This window comes from Mytilus galloprovincialis, chromosome 14 (genome assembly GCF_965363235.1).
Source record: "Mytilus galloprovincialis chromosome 14, xbMytGall1.hap1.1, whole genome shotgun sequence".
Lineage (NCBI taxonomy): Eukaryota > Metazoa > Mollusca > Bivalvia > Mytilida > Mytilidae > Mytilus > Mytilus galloprovincialis.
This window is the reverse complement of record NC_134851.1, coordinates 37821665-37839939: the sequence shown is the minus strand read 5'-3', so window position 1 is coordinate 37839939 and position 18275 is coordinate 37821665. Positions and strand designations below refer to the sequence as shown.

Sequence of the window (18275 nt, the reverse complement as noted above, 5' to 3'; positions counted from 1 at the left end):
TAAAGCAGGAAAAGTGTCATTATTTCCCATTTTTTTCCACATGCAGTAAAAATTTCATAGATGTTTTGTATTCTTGAATGATATCTTGATTGCGTCTATTTTCTGTCATTAATGCATATAAAATACCACATTGAGTTTATTTAATTTACTGCTTTTGTATGACAATATGAAAGGATTGTGAAGGATGAAGGATTGTGCCTGATGTTCATATGATGAAATCATAATCTTTCAGTCAGTTTAATTGAAGTCTGGATCTGGCATGTCAGTTAACTGCTAGTAGTCTGTTGTTATTTATGTATTATTGTCATTTTGTTTATTTTCTTTGGTTACATCTTCTGACATCAGACTCGGACTTCTCTTGAATTGAATTTTAATGTGCGTATTGTTATGCGTTTACTTTTCTACATTGGTTAGAGGTATAGGGGGAGGGTTGAGATCTCACAAACATGTTTAACCCCGCCGCATTTTTGCGCCTGTCCCAAGTCAGGAGCCTCTGGCCTTTGTTAGTCTTGTATTATTTTAATTTTAGTTTCTTGTGTACAATTTGGAAATTAGTATGGCGTTCATTATCACTGAACTAGTATATATTTGTTTAGGGGCCAGCTGAAGGACGCCTCCGGGTGCGGGAATTTCTCGCTACATTGAAGACCTGTTGGTGACCTTCTGCTGTTGTGTTTTTTATTTTTTTTTATTTGGTCGGGTTGTTGTCTCTTTGACACATTCCCCATTTCCATTCTCAATTTTATTAATATGAAACGCTACATATTATATTTTCTCGTTTAATTGCGAAATGGATTTGTTGCTGGAAATTGAATTCTATATATTAAAATTGAATATGCATAGGTTTTAGAAATACTGCGAGGCAGTGGTTTCAATCATTAATCATTTACTTCGTATATATATTAAGAAGATTTGGCATGAGTGTAATGAAAGTTAGTGAAGTCCGGAGGTTCGAACCCGTATTTTAGGTGGAAAACTAATGTTTTTGTATTGGGACATATGGTTGGACCCCAATCCCCTTTTAATATGACATTTTGGAACCCCTTTTTACAAATTATTTATTAAACAATAAGGAGAATCACATGTTGTATATCATTGCTAATGAGACAACTATCAGTCTGAGTGCTTCTGGAAATAAATTAATATCTTTATTGCAAAATTACACCCATAAGGGTCAAGCAATGCAATTACATGTATACACAATACAATGCAATACAATGTAATACAACACAATATATATATATATAGAATAATAGAGCATAATTATTTTAAGAGTTCAATTATAAATTTATGTAAAAAACACAATCATAAGCTAGTCTGACATGGGTCCGACTCCCTCAGTTCCAAAGACTGCTTAATGAAGACTCCAATATGATAAACAAGTTCAGGGATAGGGTTTAGAATGTGTTTTAGTTTATTAAATGCATCAAGATGTTTAAATAATGGTGCATAGTCTTTTAGATAAGCAAAAAGATTAGAACGCAATGATATGTTAATGTTACATGCAAACAACAGTACTATTGGCACCTTCGTGGTGGTGGGAACAATTGCGATAGATATTGATAAGCTTTAATATCGTACCCTCTTTTATTTGAAAAAAAAATATCTTATTTATATTTTTGAGTTAAAAAAAAATACAAAACGTCTCAAGCACTTGGCGTCCTCATTTCTAATTCCAGGATATTTGCGTCTCTGTTTCCAAATAACAAGTTTTTTAAAACACCGTTCTTAGTAGATAGAACATACAGAACTCAAAAAGCAGTAAAAATTGAAGGTTAGTCCTTGTACTCAAGATATAAAAGCATAAGACATTTGGCGGGAAATGATTCTATCTAAAATTTTCAAACATTCGCAATTGGCACTTTTGTTTCCAAAACCTATAAGAAATATGAAACTAATAGTAAGCGTTTAATTTACTTGCTACAATGTAATAGCAGGCAAATATCTTATTGACACTATTCCATGGATGAAATAGGGGATACAAGAAACCAAAGGAATAAATCATCAATTTTACTTCTATTTAACTAAAACAACTATTTGTTTTAATTTTTGAAAAAAATATTTATGTACAATAAACGGCAAAAATTTGGTGTATACAGATCATCAATCAATATGTTAAACTTTTGTGTAGCTCAAGTTACAAAGATATTTTTTGTCATGCATCCGATTTCACCTTGATAGATGCACACGCCCGATGAAGCTAATTTGTTTAGCGAAATATTGCGTGAATAATATATAAAATGTAACACCTAATTTTATAACACTCATTAGTGTGTTAAAGTTACATTCTTAGACACTTATATATATTTGGCAATCGCCAATGGCAGTCAGCAGGGTTAAAGAACATCAGTTGTTCGACCTGTTAGTCAAATGCGTTTTGTTTAAATATACCTTTTCACTCTTTTGGTCTTTTGGAAAATGTTGTTTGTGCTGTTTTTAGACCCTTCTACAACGAAATTTGTTTGACATGCACACGTATAAAAATTGCGGTTTTTATCCAACGCAGTCATAGGTTTGAACGTAGTTTTCAATTTAGACTCGTAATATATATACAACTCGTCTAAACATCAACCCAACAATGTTAGATCTGTAAATTTGCTTTCGCATATATATATAATTGAGCTGATCTGTAAAAATAACATCTCCATGCCTTATATATCATGTACTGTAGTACGCCGCTAGATTAAAACTGACGAGGAAAGGTAACACACGGCCACCGAAAGCTTTATTATTGTGAAGCTCAGGTGGTCGTGCGGTCTAGCGGGACGGCTGCAGTGCAGGCGATTTGGTGTCACGATATCTCAGTAGCATGGGTTCGAATCCCGCCGAGGGAAGAACAAAAAAATTGCGAAAGCAAATTTACAGATCTAACATTGTTGGATTGATATTTAGACGAGTTGTATATATAAATAGGGACGGCTGCAGTGGAGGCGATTTAGTGTCACGATATCTCAGTAGCATGGGTTCGAATCCCGCGAGGGAAGAACAAAAAATCTAACATTGTTGGGTTGATGTTTAGACGAGTTGTATATATGTACAAACACTTTTCCACGAAGCTATTCTAACAGATCACGCTCAACATTATCATTTTTGACAGTATACACATGGTATAAGATAACCATAAATAAAGTATATGTCCAATTAAACATATATCTGAACATCACTGCTTCAATATGTTTCTCTGCTGAAATTTAACCATAGTCCCTAGTGTGGACAATGTTGTACTTGCTATTTTTTATACCCTTTCCAAATTTATTTCTACATGTTTTATGCCTCAAAAAGCAAAAAGGGGTATGAAACTACACTGAAAAAAAAAATTGGATCATGAATTTTAAAGTTTAGTAATTATTTGATCCAGCCAAAAACTAGTGTTTCGGAAACTGTCAAAAGAATTCAATACCCACTTAACATAAAATTGTTAATATTTTGAGTTAGAGCTGATGAAGTTTCTGTAATTTTGATATATTTTGTCTCAAAAGTAGTACACCACAAGAAATACAGTACGAAAAAAAACCTGTTTTCTCGGCCCTGCTGCCAAGTGTAGGATTTCCACTCCTACAACACGCTATCATTTGGCTGTCATTTTTTTTTTACTTCAACGCATTGCGCGTATTTAAATGTTTATTACAGCAGAAATCTCTATCAGACTTGTACAAGTTTCACTGATGATGTCGGTTTCAACTGCTGAGGATAATTCTGTACAATTACAGGTAAGCTAACGCGGAAGTATTATAATGCATAATTATTATTATCGTTATTATACGAAATTTTCTTTTAATCTTACTCAATGAATGGCTATTATCTATTTTGAATTTAATAAAGTCAAAATAAATTATTGCCATTCATTATAAATAAATTTCTATCAAAAATAAGGCTCAAAGAACTTTTTATATTACTTATATTAACAATAACAACGTACACACATGATGGCGTATGAATACACAACGTCAGAATGGGCGTGTCGCCATCAAAATTGACAACATTGAAAATAAAACTAATAATTTTAACCAATCAGACAGTAAAAACACCAAATTTATTTATTAACTGATAAGGTCTTTTCTCAGCACAGTGGAGTGATATAAAACATTATCGCCAGAAACTAAGGGCACACGTGCTTGTTGTCAATGAAATAAAAAAAAGTCGTCATAGGTAAAATAGCGATAAACAGATTATCATTGGTCATTTTGCCGCAACGGCTCAAGCGAGAAAATCAATCTCGTTCGGTTGAAATGATCAACGATAATATTTAACTCACATAGCTTTTTTCAAGAACAAAATTAATTACAAATTTTGTATCAATACCATACAGGAACACGAGTGTCTAATGTATTGTCCGCCATATTTTCAATGGAAACTAAAAATGTTTAGCATGAATGCCAACATCCATACCCACTCAAACACACCAACCAACCAAACACACACGATTAATAATCGTTGTTTTAAAGTTCGACTGTCTTGAAAGATGTTGCCAATGTTGACTATGACAAATCGGGAAGTCTCGGCTAATATACTAACTATCAGGCAGAAATTTATCACGTCGGGTGCCTTTGTAGTTTCACTATGCTGTATGAATTTTTCTCATTGTTGAAGGCCATACCGTGACCTATAGTAGCTTGAATTTACGTAATTTAGTCTCCGATGGAAAGTTGTCTCATTAGCCTCTAAGACTTACTAGTACCACATTTTCTGATAAAACGTTTTTAATATTTATTTTCTTTTTCAATTAAAATTGTTTTACTAACACGAGATTGTCCTTTAGTCAATTAAAATTACATGGTAAAATTTTATTTCCAATACTTTTATTTCAGAACGAAATAGTTAGGAAGAAGACGAACTTTCTAAGAAAGCGGAAGAGTACACGACGACAGTTGGTAGTTATATTGCCTGGAACACAAACGTAGATCTAGCTTAGACCTCCCGACTCAACTGTCTCACTAACCAAAGATGACGAACATATCCAGGATTACTGCAATGCTTTACAGTATAGCTTGTTTGAAAACAATATTCCCGAGACGATCGACATAACACACATACCAAGAACACCCAACCCTGAGACGGAAGTCGCAATCGTTGTTTTGGCATCACCAGTGGTACTAGCGATACTGCTAGAAGGTGGGCGCCAATGTCCGGGCGAAATGTTACTCGTGCTGTCACCCACATGGCTCAAAAAGGATAAATCGAATAAAGGTGAAGGTCAATATTCACTTTTTGTCAAAAAAGCAATTGCTTTTGATCGTAGAGGGACTTCCTTTATCGATGTGTTCGAGAAACCTAGACGTTGTACCTACTTTGTGAACTTCTTTACACGTGCATGTACTGATGGCCAACGAAAAGATGGTGTGGATATTGAGTTGGTTTTGGATTGCCCGATGTCCAGTTCTTTTGAACTGTGCAAATACGTGGATGATAAACTTTTAACTCGCATATGGATGGCGGAAGCGGTTGTACATTACCCAGAAACACTAGCGGTTGTTTATAAACCGGCGTATGAATACAATGTTCCTAATGATGCGAATATTGAAGTTATAGCTATTGAAAATAAACAAGACGCAAAAAAACCATTGAGGATAAAGTTAAACATTTTCTGAGTTTAGAAAATATTCATTCAAAAGGAAAGGTAAACTATCTTGACTTTAGGCATTTAAAAACACTAATTTTTTGCTTGTATTTTTTGTTAAAAAAACACTCAACTTCATTGGAATCGTTTTCTGTCTCTTTTAGTATGTAAATGTCCAGGTGTTAGTATGTAAATGTCCAGGTGTTAGTATGTAAATGTCCAGTTGTTAGTATGTAAATGTCCAGGTGTTAGTATGTAAATGTCCAGGTATAAACATGTACTGATGTAGATTAACTAATTCGCTGAAAATTACAAGATGATTCTATTCATCAAGGGTCACGTGCTGCTTATATATTTTATCGTTTATTTCCATATATTTATTAAATTGCAATATCTGTTTAAATTTTGAAACTCTCTGAATATTTAGAATTCTTAAGATAATGGTTTTCTTCTTGAATTACCGGTAAATTGCTACATTTTCTACTGGTAAGGGTCACAGAAGAACACACAATTTAAAAAAACATAAACAAGATCATTGACGATTTTGCAAATTATTGTTTTAATGATAATCTTAAAAGTCTAAGATTTGTTGTAATGGTTCTTTTGAAAGGGAGCGTATAGCACCAACATGTACATCTACATTCTGAACGGACGTTTTTCCTTAGGGTATTGACAGTTGTTTGTTTCTAATATTCATTGTCCTGAAAAATGCATGAAACATTTGTCACTGAACGTTTTACCAAACAACATTTTAAAATTAATCAATCAAAGTATACAGACAATATTTTTTTTAGATCGTGGTAAAACCTTCCGGTATCACGTGGCATGGCAGTAGATGCGTGTCGATCCATGAAGTAACAAATGTAGAAGAAATTTGTAAAGCTGTGACGGACTTATTAGCTATATTGGAAGTAGAAAATGCAGTTCTGATAGAGGCGTTTTATCACCCTGTAGAATCAGCAAACCCTAAATTAGGTAATGATAAAGGCATAACAAGTTTTAGTGGGTTTGACAACCGAGAAATCGAAATATAACGGAATTTCGCGACCGGGAAACATTTTTCAAAAATGAAAGGTATTAAATATTTTAAGTACCTAGTGTGATATTTATAGATATATATATAGGAAAACAAATTCTGGGACAAGTATGTGAATACTATTGTGACTACGTATACCATATTTAGGCATATATATATATATATATATTTTTTTTTTGTTCAACTGAGACGAGTCAGTTTCCTTCAAAATGTTGTGTCAACGAAAAACTCAATCTTCCAACACATATTTTCTAAGGTACAACAATCAATATATATGTTGAATAAATGAGCTTAAAATTTTCATCAAACATTTCTCCAGTATAACTACACTTAATGGCCTCATACTTGACGGTTGATTTGTTGTAACATGTAAGGGCTTTTTTCTCATCTAGCTGTCGCACACCTGATTCATGTTTTCCGATGCTCTTGATTACGCCGGAGTGTTATATGCTTTGAACAAATTACATACGACTTCTTGTTTCATATGAGAGCTCACATATATATAGGTCTCCAAACAATAAAGTTAAACATGAATATGCAGTGTTAATCAATTAACAATTAATCCTTTCAGCTGATTACTCGTTCAAAATAAGGACTATTGTATGTAGAAGAATAGACGACACACCAATTGCAACCCAGATGGTTTGTGGGATAGGTCTGAAAAATCAACCAATCAACCAATCAATGGCGACAACACTATTCCCCATTCATTCGAAACAACCATGCAGATGTGGAACATGGATGAAGCAGAAATACAGCGACTATTAAATACTGTATCCCCCGAATGGCGCTGCCCATGGAAAAAATTGACGAGTAAAAAAAGTATAGATTCACCCAGTTACATGGAAATTACAACAACAGTTTATGTACAGTTTATGCACACGTAATGTCCAGAAGATAATTTAATTTAATTCAAAATTTGTGCATGAGATGTTATTGAGAGGGGATTTTTGAACTTTTTTACAAGTAACAAGTAACAAGGTACGAGACTCCTATCGGTCATCCCCTAATTAACTGAAAACTACTTTCTTTTTATGACTATGGCTACCGTTGAGTCCATTTCTGAACTGAAGCAGCTTATTATTGGTATAGACGGAAAAGTAGGAATATTATCCAACAAGCTAGACAATATAGAGGACCGCTTCACACGCATAGTAACAGAAATAAAATCTGAGGTAGATGAGGTTAAAACTGAAGTTAAAAACACAAAACTTGAGGTTCAAAAATTACGGTAGGACCATCTTGAGCTAGAAAAAGGTGTTGGTCACATTGAACTAGAAATTAACAGGGTAGCAGATAAGAAGTTAAACATATTTAGAACAAGTCTAGAAAAAAAAAATTCTATTCTGCATGAACAACAGGTTTTATTAGAAAAACATGAGAGAAAATATAACGCCCTTATTTATGGAGTGCCAGAAAGTGATCACGAAGATATATTTGCAGTTCTTAATACATTTTTCACCCAAGATCTAAAAATAGATAAAGAAAAGGCTGATAGCTTCCCTTTTGCCAACGCTCATCGTATTCCATCTAGGCAAACATCAGACCAGATAAAAAGGCCTTCTCCTATAATAGTCCGCGTTATCCATCATGGAGACAAACAGTACGTCCTATCTAAAGGTTATAATTTGTCAAACAAACATATGCGCATTGTTGATGATTTACCCCCAGTCATGAAAGAATCGAGGCATGAGCTCGCAAAGTTGGCTTACACAATTAGGAATGAGGAACATCTGCAAACAAGAATCAAGGTGGTCGGAACCCGTCTTCTCCTACAAACACGTACAAACTCAAAAGATAATTGGTTTCTAATGAGAGAGGCTCTCTGTTGCTTACCTTATAAATGAGGATTGTCTCTTTTGTTTTTTGCCTCCATGATCAGATGATACACTTAATTTACTTTTGACAATATACTGACGGTCATTGAAATGTTCTTAAATAACAAGCACATACAATGTATATATTTTCTTCTCTTGACAAGCATGCTTGTTATTTATTTAAAAGTTTCATGTTTTATTGCCAGCTATTTAGATCTATAAATTAATATATATCCATGTTTCTATGTGCCTATTATATATATTTCAGGTTTAAAAAAAAAAGAACAGTAAGTAAAAAGTGTGCTTGTTTGATGTTTCTGCATTTTCTTATTCTTTTTTTGTTGTTTTGTGCTTCTTTTTTTTTTCTTTTTTTTTATGCGTGCTTATGTTTTTGCTATTTATGTTGTGTTTTTGTTCTGATTTTTTTATTTTTTGTTTAGCTTTAGAAAATAGTTGCATTGTATTAGCTTTTTTTGATTTGCAAATTTCCTGCTTTTGCTGTGTATTTAAATCAAAATATATGCCTATAGCATGTTTAGCATGTTGTTATCAAACTTGATAATTCACCGTTTCAGAAGCTGAAGGCCATTATTAAAATAATTACTCTTGAAATTAAGATATACATGTACTAACAAAACTTTAGCCAATTAAGTTACATTATATTATTATCAAACCAATCAAAACAATTTGGTGTACGTTTTACTAACATTGCTTTAGATTCTGAGATGGCGAATTAATCTTATATTGATTTATATGATATATAGGTTCCTAGATAATAGAGTTACTTTTGTACACATGTAATGTCGCGATATAACATGTATAACCATGACTTACTTACATGTATCCTGGTACAGAATATTAATTGGTCCAAAATGACGGCTACACATAATATAATATGATACTTGTACATAGTCAGACACATACATGTGTAAAAACAGGAATAATACATAGTATTAATCACAATTTATAATGATACAGTACTACAAAACAATGCTGGTTAACATAATCGTATAATTTAGACTTTATAATTTAAATAGCTTTTTAATTAACAGTGATAATTAACTCATTGATAACTTATATTAAAATTTTAAAGCAGGCCTTTCTTTTCCTGAACACATGGATAGATGAAATCAAAATTAGCACAAAGTTTGCATTATCTGAGTCCAATAAGCTATGACTTCATATTAAAGATAGGAAGCTTTGATATGCATTGCAATAATTTATTACATTGCTCCTCAAACACAGGTAGTAGGTGTTAATTTGCTGTTACATATATTGTTTTCATTTACATAATCCACTTTTAGGACTAAAGTTTCAGGTACTATAGTATAGACTTCTTAATGGATAATATTTATACCAAAGATGTTCATAAACATGCAATGAAACCTTTACAGTGACTCTATAAAATAAAAGTAACTTTAACCAAAACATCCTTATATCACACTTTAGGAAAAGTAAAGACAAAGATAATTATCAAGATTAAACAAAACTCTACTTTTTGCAATCAAAGGGAAATAACTCAAAAGATATTCATTGCATTTGGATTTTTTTTTTAAGTTTGAAACAAGAGCTGTGCTCAGTATATTTAAATACTTAAAAAAAATATTATTTAATCAAGGATTCAAAAGAATGATGAGTACAGCTGATTTATTCATAAATCATGAATAAATCAAGTTATATTTTCTGCTCAATAAATGATCATTTCATAATGTTAACCTTTGATCAAAGTATAACAATCCCCCCTTTTTTTCTCACAACAGACTATAAATTGTAATTTCAGTAAGCTGGGTGACTATACCATTTGTAGGTATATATCCTGTATTTATTAACTTACTCGTATTTATTATTTTCATTTATTTTTTACTCTTTTTTTTTTCATTTCTTTTCTGTACAATGTTTTATTATTTTCTTTATTATTTTATTGGCAAATATATATGAAAATATAGAAATTTATAGCAGAAGTATTACAATTAACATCATGTTTGAATCAGAGACCAGACCATTACTACATAACATACATTGTGTTAAATTTTCTTTACTTATTGTCAGTTGTGTGGGACTTTTTCTGTCATTTTATATAAATAATGTTTCAAACTGTTTATGTCATTTATACTCTAAATGAAAAATAATCTTATTCAGATTGTCTCATACAACTGCCAAGGACTTAATTCAATTGAAAAGCGAAGAGATGTTTTAGACTATCTAAGAGCAAAAGATTGTAGCATGTATTGTCTTCAAGATACACACTTTTCTAAAAAAGATGAACAATTTGTTAAGAATCAATGGGGTGGAGAATGCGTCTTTAGTTCCTTTTGTTCAAATCAAAGAGGAGTGGCCATTTTATTTAATAATAATTTTGAATATAAGATTTTACAAAGCAAAAAAGATCAAAATGGAAATCTATTAGGATTGAATATTAAAATTGAAGATAACAATATCACTTTAATTACATTATATGGTCCAAATAGTGACAGTCCTGATTTTTATGATAAAGTTAGCGAAATAATTGAAGAATTTGATAATCATACTGTCATTGTGACAGGAGATTATAACTTAGTGCAAAATCAAGACCTTGATACTTTTAATTACTTGAATATAAATAATCCAAAAGCTAAGGAAAAAGTGTTAGATATAAAGGAAATTTACAACTTAACTGATCCATTTAGAGAACTATATCCAGAAAGTAAAAGATATACTTGGAGGAAACCAAACCCTATAAAACAGGCCAGACTAGATTTTTTTTTTAGTTTCACAGAGCTTTTATCCAAATGTACATGACTTAAAGATACAAAATAGTTATAGATCAGATCACTCGCCTATTATTTTACAAATAAAACTTAATAACTTCAGAATTGGGAGGGGTTTATGGAAATTTAACAATTCTCTTTTATATGATCCAGATTATATCCATATTGTAAAAGAGGTAATAAATAAAACTAAAGAACAATATGCTTCTCTTGTATATAATCGAGAAAACCTAAACTTAGTAGACTCTAGTGAAATTGAGTTCACAATTAGTGATCAATTATTTTTAGAAACATTGTTAACTGAAATAAGGGGGAAAACAATATCATATGCTTCATTTAAAAAGAAAAAAACAAATAAATTAGAACATTTGCTAGCTGAAGATATAAACAAGTTGGAAGAAATAACCCAAACAGATGAAATTTTGGAACAGATAGAAAAAAAGAAAACGGATCTTAGAATTATCAGACAAAATAAAATGAGGGGTCAATACATAAGGTCAAAAACACAATGGGTAGAAGAAGGAGAGAAACCGTCAAAGTTTTTCATAAATTTAGAGACAAAAAATTATGTCAATAAAACAATTCCTAAATTAATTGATCAATCAGGAAATATAATTGAAAACCAAAAACAAATTCTAAACGAAGCCAAAAATTATTACAAAAATCTATATTCCAAAAATGAGACTATAAAATCTATTAATCTGAATAATGCTTTACCCCATAAAGATATACCAAAACTATCTGAAAATATGAAAGAGTCGTTAGAAGGGGAAATATCATTTATAGAATTGACTGATGCAATTAAAAGAATGAAAAATGAGAAAAGCCCTGGATCAGATGGATATACAAATGAATTTCTTAAATTTTTTTGGATTGATATAGGTAAATTCATACATAGATCAATCAAATATGGCTATAATCAAGGGGAAATGTCTATTACCCAAAAACAAGGAATTATCACTTGCATTCCAAAAGGTGACAAACCAAAACAAAACATGAAGAATTGGCGGCCAATCAGTCTTTTAAATAATATATATAAATTAGCATCAAGTTGCATTGCAGAAAGGATAAAGTCAGTTTTAACAATTTTAATTAATAATGATCAGACCGGATTTATACCTGGTAGATTTATTGGTGAAAACACCAGATTAATATATGATTTACTACACTACACTGAAGAAAATGATATCCCCGGCATTCTCCTCCTCATTGACTTCGAAAAAGCTTTTGATACAATATCCTGGATTTTTATGGAACAAGTTCTTGACTTTTTCAACTTTGGAAATTCCATAAAACATTGGGTTAAAACTTTTTTTACAAATACTAAATCAGCAATAACGCAGAATAATTTTCTATCAGATTTTTTTTTACAATTGAAAGAGGTTGCAGACAAGGGGATCCTTTATCTCCTTACATTTTCTTGTTATGTGCAGAAATTTTAGGAATATTACTTAGGAAAAACGAAAACATAAAAGGTATTACTATTGAAGACTCTGAATTTTTGATATCACAATATGCTGATGACACCACACTTATTTTAGATGGTTCACCAGAATCCTTAGATGCATCTCTTTGTGTTTTAGAACTATATGCTGAATGGTCTGGTCTCAAGATGAATTTAGAGAAAACAAAGGTAGTCTGGATTGGGAAAAAGAAATATAGCCAAGATACAATGTGTGTAAAGTGGGGATTGGAGTGGGGTTCCAACAGATTTACGCTCTTGGGTATTAAATATTCAGTAGACTTACAAGAAATGGAAACACTAAATTTTGAACCCAAATTTAAAGAGATAGAAAGAACAATGAAAAGCTGGTCTAACAAATACTTATCCCCAATTGGAAAAATTACAATAATTAAAAGTCTTATAATTTCAAAGCTCAATCACCTATTTTTAACTTTACCAAATCTTAATAATGGATTACTAAATCAATTCATAAAAAAAATATTTGATTTTATTTGGGATGGTAAACCAGACAAAATTAAAAGGGAAACAATTGCTCAAATATATGAACTGGGTGGACTTAACATGTTAAATCTAAAACAATACATCAAAGGATTAAAACTAACTTGGATAAGAAGAATAATCAAACAAACTAATAACTATTGTAAATTACTAACTTGTACTGAAAAAATTGAATTAAATGAATTATTCTTGGTAGGTCCAAGAACACAAGTTAAAAATCCTTTTTGGCTGGAGGTTTTTAATGCTTGGACTGAACTACAAACCAAAGTAGCTATTAAGAACGAATATGATTTTATCGCATCTAATCTTTGGAATAATAAAGAAATTAAAATTGGTAATCAAACCCCTCTGTATAAAAAATGGACTGAAAAGGGTGTCTGGCTAATAAATGATTTAATTGATAATGATGGACATTTAATGAATTGGCAGGAATTTAAAAAAAACATATGATGTTGATACTAACTTTCTTATATTTCAAGGAGTAATGTCAGCTGTTTATTTCTATATGAAAAGTCTTAATATTAAAAATAATCAGCTTATGAAGCCTTATGGGCCAATTATACCAACTACTATTTCTATATTTATGAAATCTACAAAAGGATCAAAAGACATGTATAATGTTTTAAATAAAAAAATAACCAATATCACATCACAGGAAAAGTGGTCTTTAATCCTAAATAGACATAATATTATTTGGAATAAAATATACAGACTTCCATTTTACATTACTAAAAACTCAAAATTACAGTGGCTCCAATACAGGATTAATCACAGAATTTTGGGAACAAATAAATTTCTCTACAAAATTAAAATCTCACAAAACAATAAATGCACTTTCTGTTCAGACTCAATAGAAACTATTGAACACATATTCTGGACATGTCCAAAAGTTTTTGATGTTTGGGAAGAACTTAATAAATGGATATTTGCAAAAGTCCAAATTGAACTACCACTTAATTTAGATATTGTCTTATTTGGGATATTAGAAAAAAACAGAAAAAAAACTACATAAGAAATCTCATAATACTATTAACCAAATATTATATATACAAAACAAAAATGCAATGTGGACAAGTAAATAGTGTAGCCTTAAAAAATGACCTTAAAGAAAATTTGTTCATTGAAAAAATAATATTTTATAAAAATAAACCATTGCAAAGAGCGTACACCTGCTGGAACCCCTGGCTCCTACTAATAGAATGATTTTATAAGCTAACTCTCATGTAATAAAAATATCTACCCAATCCATGCTACCTTAGATTTAGATTTTCTATTCCTTTTTAAAATTATTAATAATATCAATATACGTTTATAGAAGGATTCAAAATATCAACTTTATGTACTCGTCTCGATTTTGCTGATGTACTATGAACTTATTTACTATAATTATATTGCATATATGAAGTTCTTTGCCAATAAACACATTACAAAAAAAAAAATACTGTATCACAAGGTTCGGAAAAGATCATGGATAATATTATTGCATTTGAACGAACGCTTTCAGTAGATTCAAGAGGAGGCGTCGGAGCTCAAACGGACATTATCGGTATGTGTTCTACTTTTAGTATTCGTAGTGTACCGTTGATGTATATTCTATAGGATTAATGAAATTATAAGGAGTGAGAGACAAATCGTATAGATCTTTCGAACAAGGCAGACACAAAAACAGCATTCTTATCTAAATACAGTATAATTATTTGTAATTTTGACCAGCATTCTATTTTTCAAAGTTACAAGTATGTTAGAATGCATCAGTTTTTATACTGAACCACATATATCAACAAATTTAGACTATAGTGACTGAGTGTGTATTTTTTTATTTGAGTTCCTTTTAAAATACAGAAATTGCCCCTGCATATATTAACGTGTGGTTACGAATAAAGAATTAATGAATGGTTATAGATGTAGTTTATTGTAATGAAACAGATCAACAGAGTTAAAATAAACGTACAAATATGTCAACAAGGAAAGCTAAAACAAGTGTTCAATGAGTTAATTCTTGTACTGTGTTGTTGGGGTATTGATGAGCTCGAGGGGGAAGGGGTCCTTTATTTCTGCATTTTTTTCTCTTTCTTTATACTGTTTGTCCATTATCCTCTATTCTTTATATCAAGCACCTCATTATATATATTATCTCTTCTGTATTTTATTGGTCTGCTATTCTCTATTCTGTAAACCCCGATCCACATCATCATGATATATTTGATACTAGTAGTTCGTAATTATTTCCGATAGGTATATACTACGTTTTGGGAATGGTAAATGGACAGTTAAAAGCAGTTGGAATAGAAGTGAACAGTCATGATTGTACAATCATTAGTCAGATGTTCGAATTCTTAAACCCTCACAGACAGGGTGAAGCAGTCAAGCCACTAGTAGATACAATGATAAGACGTTCTCAGATGTTTTCAATGGAAAATAGAACTGTTCTTATAATCGGAACTGGAGGTTTCAACAAAAGGTTTATTTCGGACAGCTATAAATCTTTTGGTATCAATGTAAGTCATTTGCCGACATGTACTTTTTACAGTTCTAAAGCATGTTCTCTTTTTACTTCTTCCAACCCCATGCATGAAAATATTTATAAAATCAATGCAATTTCCTTTTCAAACGTTTCGGTTCTGATTGACCGTTCTCAAAAACTCTATGAATGCAAATTAGTACACCAGGTATCCAACTTGACAATAGCATTGCGTTGTTGTTTAAACCGACAAACCTTGACAGATTCCGGTAACCTACATCATTGTATAATTTACCGAGTTGTGTCGATTAGTTGTTGTTTGGTAGATTTTACACAAAAAAGCATCAAAATATGATAAAACTTTCTTATATTAACACCTACCTATAGTTTTTGTAAGTTAAATTTATTCAGATTGGTCCACTTCATCTTTATGGAAAGTATGAAAAAAAGTTTAATTGTGGAACTGTGATTTTTTTCGCGATAATAGCCCAAAAATAGGTAAAAATCGATGAAAAGTGAGAAAATCATCAAAATTGGACATTTTCAAAGGGCCGTAGCAAAAAAAGAAGCACACCACCATATGATTTTTTCTTCACCAATTGTTTTGTTACAGTCTTATAAACCTAAAAATCAGGTTAAGAAAAAAAGTTTAATTCTAGAAATTTTTGGCTCCTCAGAGGTGTACATCCTTAAATGTAAAAACATAGGTTTCCATAAGATTTGCCTGTTGTGTTTTTTAATTGTGTTCCTTGAATGTAAGAAGTTTGAAGGATGAACGCAAATATGTTAGAAAAATAAAAAAAATATATAAACATTCTAAACAAGAGAGGAATGAAGGTTAATGGCTGTGTTACCTTTTGGAATGACTGTGGTCCTTTCGCAGCAACAGTTTGCGAAACACTGAAATTAAACGGTCCAGGAAAACAGGTAGCTCAAATTGCCAAAATAAAAAGCTTGACACAACGTATTACGCACAAAAAACAGATGATATTCCTCATTTTCCTAAAATTCATCTATATACCAGCAAGTGTCACCAAGTTTAACGTGAGTTGGGCATAAATAAGGCCAAATACCACGTAGTATTAAAATTAAAGTATGGGTCTAGCGCTGTGGGAGTCAAACCAGTCCGCGACCGTATATAGGGTACCAATACATATAAAAAAAAATAAACATCATCTGCGATCGCAGTCGGATAACCCTGGTATTCAGATAATGGACCAACTAGAAATGAGTCATGCACAGAATTATACAACCGCCTTAGTGCCAACATACTGACCATTGGACAGAAAACGGCACCTTATAGCTTCTGCATATCAGTGCTGTTATGAAATTGGACTCGTTGATGGTGTTTTTTAACGTTAAATGAAAATGACAAATACAGGTGGATGTATAGATTTAATTAAGCATTTAGAGTAAAATAACGAACATCAAATTGGATATTTTAATACCAAATTTTAATACCAATTCGTGTTGCTCAGTCTTTTTCTAATTCTAACAAGCACACACGATAAGCTAAGAATGTGAACACGGTATGGGGTTCCCCCTTGAAATTAAAATGTTGCTCCCTTACACTTAGCTAGACTGGAATACATTAAACGAAAATAGCTCATTAGCTATACGATATCAATTGGGAAGTGTATACGGTTAATATATGATAGATACTAGTAGAATAAATGCGGGTCAGCAATAGTTTAGCTGTTTTAGTTTTTGAACGTTTGCACTGGTATTAAAGTATTTTTTAAATGCAGACTTCTTAAATTTTTACTGTTAGACTTGTCTCCTTCTGAAAAGGTAATTTTGAAAATCTATCCGAATAAATACAAATATTTGATAATACTTAAAACATGTACAGTTATTTTAAAGCAATAAATTACTTTTTTCTTTGTTTAAATAAACAGTTTCACAATTTTATTGCCAACCTGCCATAAAATTTGCAGATTTAAGTAAAAAAAACTAGACCGAATATGTACTACGATTTTACAATCAAAGATGGCAATATGCAGTTTATCTTCCCTAAGTATGAAACATGCATGTTTATAATTAATCTAATCAGTTAACTACTGTACTAACAACAGGACTATATATAATATATTACAAATATTTGTATTGTATATAATCTAACGGTTAACCCGCTTCCTTGTTGAAAATAGTCCTAACGTCACAGTTCATTGATGTCCGCGTTAAAGCCATGTATTTGTATCTGTATCTTTATAAGAAATTTCCTTCTTCAAAGGAGCACTTCTTTTCAGAATCAGTATAAAGGTTCACAATATATATCTATAGGACTATATTTAAATGTCGATTTCTTAAAAATCCAAACATTTTTTTGTAATTGAAAAATAAACGTTACTATATGGTCAAGGTATCATAATGTATTATAATATAAACAGTACGATTCTTTTTGTACCAGATGTACTTTTCTACAATTAATGTATCTTCAGCAATGACCAAAGCCAAATTACTTGAAAATCGAAAACCTATTACAAACTTCGAAGAACTGATAAAAAAAGTATAGCCAAATCTCTGGACATGAAATCAGAGCATTGATATTATGAGTTGGTTCTAGCAAATATTTGAGGAATACAAACTGTATTACGTAATGAGATTCGATGCAGTTACAAGAATATAATTATAATTAAATGTGGTACCTTCGACCAACATACGTAATAAATCTCAAGACTTAAAGACAATAGT

General features: G+C 31.3%; 1 pseudogene; it reads left to right on the top strand.

Moving 5' to 3' along the window:
• The first annotated feature begins 3668 nt into the window (after positions 1 to 3668).
• LOC143059467 (carnosine synthase 1-like) lies at positions 3669 to 16997 on the top strand (annotated as a pseudogene).
• Positions 16998 to 18275: the final 1278 nt, after the last annotated feature.